We start from the raw sequence: 7,092 nt of genomic DNA on the forward strand, positions 1-7,092 counted from the left end.
ACAATCCATCAACCTCTGTGCCTTCATGGTTGAGAGAAACTTCTTGGCTTTTCTCACAGGTTCTCCGACAAATTCACTCCTACTTCGGGTTGGAATATGACTTTTGTTTACGGCACTCGATGGAAGCACCGTATCGATCAAGAAGTCCATTCCAAAAATGACATCGTAGTCGATCATATTTAGCACGATCGGATCACGAAAGTTCTCTGTCTGCTATAATAGCCAGTGCGTGGATGCCATAATTTCTCCGGAAGGTGCGTCGTCAAAAACTGACTGCTGGAGGTATTGCTAACTTCTCGACAAATGCCCCGGATATATATGAATGGGTTGCCCGAGTGTCGAATAAGGCAGTTGCTATTTCTGAAAAATATTATCGACAACTATCGAGGCATTTGCTACGTCCTCTCGGTGAGTGAGTAGATCCTCGCATTGGTCATAGTTGGAGGGCTTCTATGGCTGATGTGTGGACCATCTAAAGCGGCTGCATCGATGTGGTGGTGGCCTACGTCTTGAATCGGTGTGGATGAGGAAGGCGGTCTTGTTTGGGCCTTTGTAGCCATGTGCCCTTCTTGTCCACATTCAAAGCATCCTCGTGTGCCCTTACGACAAACTCCAGGATAGCACACTTTGGATAACTGGGTTGCTTGCTGGCTGGTCCTCCTTTTGGATAACTCCCTGGTTTGCACTTGTTGCTGGAGTTCCCTTTCCAGTTAGAGCTGTGGCCCTGGTGTTTCTGAGTATGTGAGCTTCCTTGGCCTTTGGACTCTGAGGAGACTTGCTTCTGCTGCTTGATATTATTCTGATAGTGCTCAGTGGTCAAGGCGCTGCTGACTAGTTCTTTGGTGGTTTGCGGCCTGTGAATGCCGCCAGCCACGTTCACTGCTATTTCTGGCCTCAGCATCTTGAGCATCAACCGGACTCGTTCTTTCTCTGTGCTGACTAGTTCAGGGCATAGATGAGCCAATCTATTGAATTTCTTCACGGCTTCCTCCACTGAAAGGTTGCCCTGACGAAACTCTGTGAACTCGTCATAGTGGCAGTTCGTAACCCGCATGTGAAAGAATTCCTCAAAGAACTCCTTCTCGAAGTCAGCCCATAACATCTGGTTCACTGGACGCTTCGCTCTGATTCTCTCCCATCACATGCGTGCATCCCCTGTCAGGCAGAAGGAGGCAAACTTCACCTTCTTGTGTTCTGGCCAGTCCAGAAGCTCCATCGTACTCTCCAGTGTTTTGAACCAGGCTTGTGCATCCCATGGTTCACTAGTGCCTGAGAAGTTCTCTGGCTTGACTCTCTGCCACTGGATCAGATAAGCTTCTCTCCTTACCTCTGTTGCTGGGGCTACTGGTGCTGTAGGCTGGACTAGTGGAACCTCTAAGACCACTGGAGTCGTCAGATTTGGTTCCGGGGTGACTGTGGGGGTATTCTGCTGATTAGCCCTGAGGGTGGCTATCTCCTGTTGCTGTTCAGCTAGCTGCTGCTGTAACTGAGCCACTAGTGAAACTGCCTGCCTCATGCTGGGGCTCAGTAGCTGGTGTCCTTCTAGCTGGGCGTCCTCGTGCCATTTCTAAAGACGTAGAGGACAGGACATGCATAACTAATACAATTATAATTGTATAACTATTGCTATCATGTTATATACTATCACATACTAACATGCATCAGTTATCTATAAACATGAGCTATAACAAGAAAGCAAGATACATAAATAAAGTAGAGGTATTCTTACTTGGAAGCTGCAGGTTCAATGCTGATGTGTGTGTAGGAAGTATGGAACACTGCTCTGATACCACTCTGTAACGACCTGCCTCCTACTGACTAAGCTGTAAGGCCGATCGCTACATTATGCTGTGCTAAATTACTATTGCGAAAATCTAGATTGATTAAAATTTTGCTAAACTGATTACTGAAAAATCTGAACTTAATATTCTAGGTGTACCTAGGAGTTGTACATATGCTAGGGAAGATAATCTATGCCTCTCGGATGTCCTGCTAGCTGTAATCAGGCATTTCAATCGATCCATGGATCGATTGGGCTGTCGGATCGATCCCGTGATCGATCCAGCGCACGAGCTCTGGATCGGTCGGCTGACCGATCCATGGCACGAAGCATTTCAATCTGAACTCGATTGCTTCAGATGCGGCTGGATCGATCTACCGACCGATCGATCCAGTGGCTCACTGATCGGTCGGTTGACCGATCAGTGAGCTTCGATACTCACTGTTTGCATCTGGATCAGTCGACTGACCGATCCATAACATACGCCAACTCTCTGTTCGCGACTGGATCGGTCAGCTGACCAATCCAGCGGCATAATCCAAACTCTGATCGGTCTATAGACCGATCTGGGTTCTGATTTCGAATCAAAACCCTGATTTCAGCACTAGTTCGTGCCAAAATCTCATATAAGAGTTCTAAAATCAATGGAAATAAGTTCTAGCATCTATTAACTAGCATTACAATATAATTACTAACAACTAAAACAAATCTTCCATGGTTTAAACATTCTAAGGTCTAAAAGTGCATAAAAGTACTTGAGAAAAGAAACTAAATTCTTAATTTGCTAAACTCCCTAAGGATCTTCATTCCAGGTTCCTGCCACACACACCATCACTGCATTGACCTCCAGCTTCCTCTGCTAGTCCATCTTTCCTTTACCCTTATTTGCAGTATAAGGAAAAATAGTATCTGTAAGCTTTAAGCTTAGTAAGAAACCATCTACCTCACTAAAACATGCAACGATGCAAACATGTTTTTAAAGAATGCTATTTGAAAACATGCACTGAATTTGTTAAAGCATGGCATACTGGAGTTACATGGCATAAACACTGAAACATGGCATGCATAATAAAATCTAAGCATGGAGCTATCTCATGATATCAACTAGGAGAAAATAAGCTGAAACTGTAATTGAAACTGAGCTAAAACTGAGCTAGTGTTGATCTTAAACTATAATCACATAACTAGATTATGAGTTTGAAAGCTATTATCATAATAAGTGAAAATAGTAATCATGCTGCTGTTTGGGCCCGGTAACTGTACTTGCTGTGCGCGCATCCCTAACTAGACCCGGGTTTGCAAGTCCCGAATTTAGTAGGGTTACTAGGTTGTCTGAACCTAGGGACGACTATGGGAGTCCAACCCAATGGATATCTGATCCTGTACAGTGCCACTGAAAATAAAATACTGATATAGCTGAATTTACTTATCTTGCTATTACTAGGTTATTTGAACCTACTGCTAGGTTGTCTGAACCTAGAGGCGACTGTGGGAGCCCACCTATTGGACCGTAGTCCCATGAAAGCTGTAGTAAGGCTAACTAAGCTATTTTAAATGCTTCTATTGCATTTTCTGAGCTATTAAAAATGCCTAAGTTGCATTTTACTGAGCTAATCATTTAATCGAACATCTAGTGTGCTTAAACTCTCCCCTCTTTTAGGGAGACTACCTCTAGGCACCCGACAACATCTAAGACCTCCAACTGAAGGGGGAAAGACGTGTCCGGCCCATCTAAAGGTACTCACTAAATCCCTAAACCTGCGAGGAGGGTTAAATACACCCTATGTGTCGAAAAAATCTGCATATTGTAACGACCCAATTTTTCCTATTTTGAGTTTTGAATATCTTTAAAAATATTTAAAGATGCTTTTGAAATATTATAGAGATTTTTAGGAAGTTTTAGAATATTTTTATGCAATTTTTTGAGTCCGTTTGGTATTTTTACCAAGTGGAGAAAGTTAAAAAAAAAATAAAATAAAATGCAAGAGCTAGGGTTCGAACCCACAACCCCGAACCCAAGTTAAGCCGGACACGACGCAACCGACTGAGCTTGGAACCATTTCGTTAACTATATATGTAACGAAGCGTATTTAAGCGGTGGTTAGGAAAGTGGAAATAAAAAGTGGACGCGGCAGGATTCGAACCCAGTCTCTCGGCCTAAGCAGTATTCGACCCAACCAACTGTGCCAGCGAGTTATGTTAATTAAGGAAAGAACAGATTATATTTAAGGTATAGTTAGTAATAGAAAACCTAGTTATAAAGGGATTAAGTTTTCCCTTTCTCGCCGAAAACCCTATTTGCCCTTTCTTTCTCTCGCGATGGCGCGCGACGGTCTCGGGCGGAAACGCAGCAAGGTTAGGGTTCTTCCTCCGGCGGCCGGCGAGGGGTTTTTCCGAGAATCCTTCTCATCCTCGTGATCTCCCTGACGTGGAGAGCCCGTGGACGCGTAAAGAACCCGATGTAAGTGCTTCTCACCTGCGGTAGGAGTAGCTTTCGGGGTTTTCGTTTACGTTTTTGTTGTTGTGTAATGAACAGGAGCAGCTTTTCATTCTAGCATATGGTTTTGATTTCAACCCTTGCTCTAACAATTTGGTTTAAGATTTGGTTCATGTTCTTTTGATATTTTTAGAGCACGGACAGAAGGTTTAAGGGTCTTCCTTGATTGTTACAGCATGATAATGTAAATGTATTTACCTTACATTCAAGCATGTCTAAGTAGTCATATTTCCTTCAAGTCACAGCATGATTAAAGGACTGTTAAGGTTTAGAAATAAGTTGGTTTTACAAACTTGCTGTTCGGAATTGGTTGCTGCCGTGGGCTTGACCAAATTTATTTCCTGTGACCAAGTAGTTTTTTTTTAATTGCTGTTGAGTTTTGCTTTGAATATATATTTTTATATATCAGTGGAATATGGTTTTAGAATCTCTTGTATAATGTATATATGTGAGAAGTACAAGCAAGCAAGATTAAAGTCACAAGTTGAACCTGAATTCCAGAATTTAAAATCAAAGCACACTAAGTGCTTAAATAAATGCCAAGGCATTTTATTTAGAAGAAGTAATTAAAGAAGGATATAAAGAAAAGTATTTTACTTTTAAAGGGCATGTACCGGACACAAGGTCCAAGGGATGGGCTCCAAGTTGCCCCTAGACATAAGGTCTAGAAGTGTCTTAATGGTTTTGGGATTAGCTACCTCAATTCTCATTAAGAAAGGCGCGCAAAGTGGTACAATGCCGGGCCCAAGTAAAGTTGAATATTATTTTTAAAGTATAAAAGTATTAATTTGGAAACAAATAGAACAAGTTCCTTTATCCAAGTTGCAAATTCTAGCAAGTTAAATGGTTGTTTCCTTTAGAGATGCATGATGTAGTTCTATATTGCTATTTTCATGTTGAGCATGTGCTCTCTGCTTTCTTTAATGTTTATGCATTCCTTATCGGATTTTGTGAGTAGAAAGCACTTACTAAGCTTTTAGCTTATAGATACTTTTTTTTCCTCCTACCGCAGATATAGATAAAAATAAAGGAAAAGCTAAAGTGGTGTAGAAGAAGGCGACAAGGAGATGTTGATGATATGTGTGTGTGAGGCTGTTTATGGAAGCTTGGGATCTTGCCAGAAGAATTTGGAAATGTTACCTGCTAGTGTTCTTTTTGATTACTGCTATAGGGGAATTATTTTGCAATACTAAGGATTTTTTTTATTTTGCTTCTTTTATGTGTTAGGACAAATAAGTTGGCAATTTCTTAGTACTCTTTTGTTGCTGCTAGAGTTTTTAAATCTGCCGTGAGTTCATAATTGACTAAACTGTGGTATAAGAGTTTATTTTCCTAAGAATTGGCCATTTCCTATGCTCAGTACCCTTTTATTGCTGCTGAAATTTTAACCTGCTGTGAGTTAATATCTGATTTGTAGCTTGCAAATGTTGTTAGAAGTGTGAAGTGGTATGCTCAGTATTCTTATGTACATGCTAGTTTTTTTTTTCTACTGCTAGCTTGGGGTTATTCTCTTGGTAACTGCTTTGCATGCTAGTATTCCGTATTCTTATATGAGTTTTGTTTTATGGAAGAATATCATGTGATGTTCGGATTTGTTTGAAAATGAATGGGCAGTAGTTTTAATTAACTTCCCTTTAATTACTGCTCGGTTGTAGAATGAATTACATTCCTGTAAGAAAAGATGTTTGGAAGAATTGCATGAATCCAAGATAATAAAAGATGTAGCAAGAAGTAGAGATATTTAAGCTTCATTTGTCTGTATGTTATACTTACTTATTGCTTCACTTATTGCATGTCTGATCCTGTAAAAAAAAAATAAAATAAAATGTATCAAGAAATTATATGTTGCTGTTTAGAGGCATGTTCTGATATGCGATATGTTTCCAATAGTTTAAAGTATCTCTAGTGTTAAAGTAAGTAGTACCAGTTATGTGTAGTTAGTAGAATCAGTAGCGGTCACCCTCAGAGTAGTAGTAAGGAGGGTGGACGTTACAGTTCGTATCAGAGCAGGTCCATTTTCCAGCAACACACATACATCAGCATCATCCTTGCCGCTTTCAAGTAAGAAAGTATTTAAGTTCTTTCTTTATTGCTTTCCTTTATTTACATTATTATTTGCAGTATGGATTGATAGTTATAAGTGAATGAGTAAGATAAGAGTTTTATTTTAGCTATTCCCTTTCTTAATATATAAATGGGTATGTTTAGGAAGGGTAGAGAAATCATCAAATTTTTTTTTTTTTTTTTATTTGTGTAACTAGATGTCGAGAAGAGGACGTCCCCGTACCGTATTGAGGACCAAGTACAGGAGAAAGAGGTGCCAGGCTCAACGGAGCCCAATCTTTCTGAAGTTGTTGCCCAACTTCAGAAACAAGTAGCTGAGCAGCAGCAAGTAATTGCCAATCTAATGGCAAATCAACAACCAGTCCCTTCTACTCCTCAAACAGTAACTGTGGAGACTCCAGTGGTAACTGAGACAAGAATCCTACCTCATTCAGTGGCTGAAACTGAAACCAGAGAGCTTCTCAGGCACGACTGAGCCCTGGGATGCCCAGGCTTGGTTCAAAACACTGGAGAGCACCATGGAGCTTCTTGACTGGCCAGAAGTTGAGAAAGTTAAGTGTGCCTCCTTCTGCCTGACTGGAGACGCACACATGTGGTGGGAGAGAGTAAAGAGCAAGAGGGCAATCAATCAGATGAAATGGATTGATTTTGAGACAAAATTCTACGACGAGTTCTTCCGCCAAAAGATCACCAACAAGCACTTCATTTATGGAGTTCGAGACAAGGGAGGGCAAAGGGAAGAAATCATAGA

This window comes from Zingiber officinale, chromosome 3B (assembly GCF_018446385.1).
Source record: "Zingiber officinale cultivar Zhangliang chromosome 3B, Zo_v1.1, whole genome shotgun sequence".
NCBI lineage: Eukaryota > Viridiplantae > Streptophyta > Magnoliopsida > Zingiberales > Zingiberaceae > Zingiber > Zingiber officinale.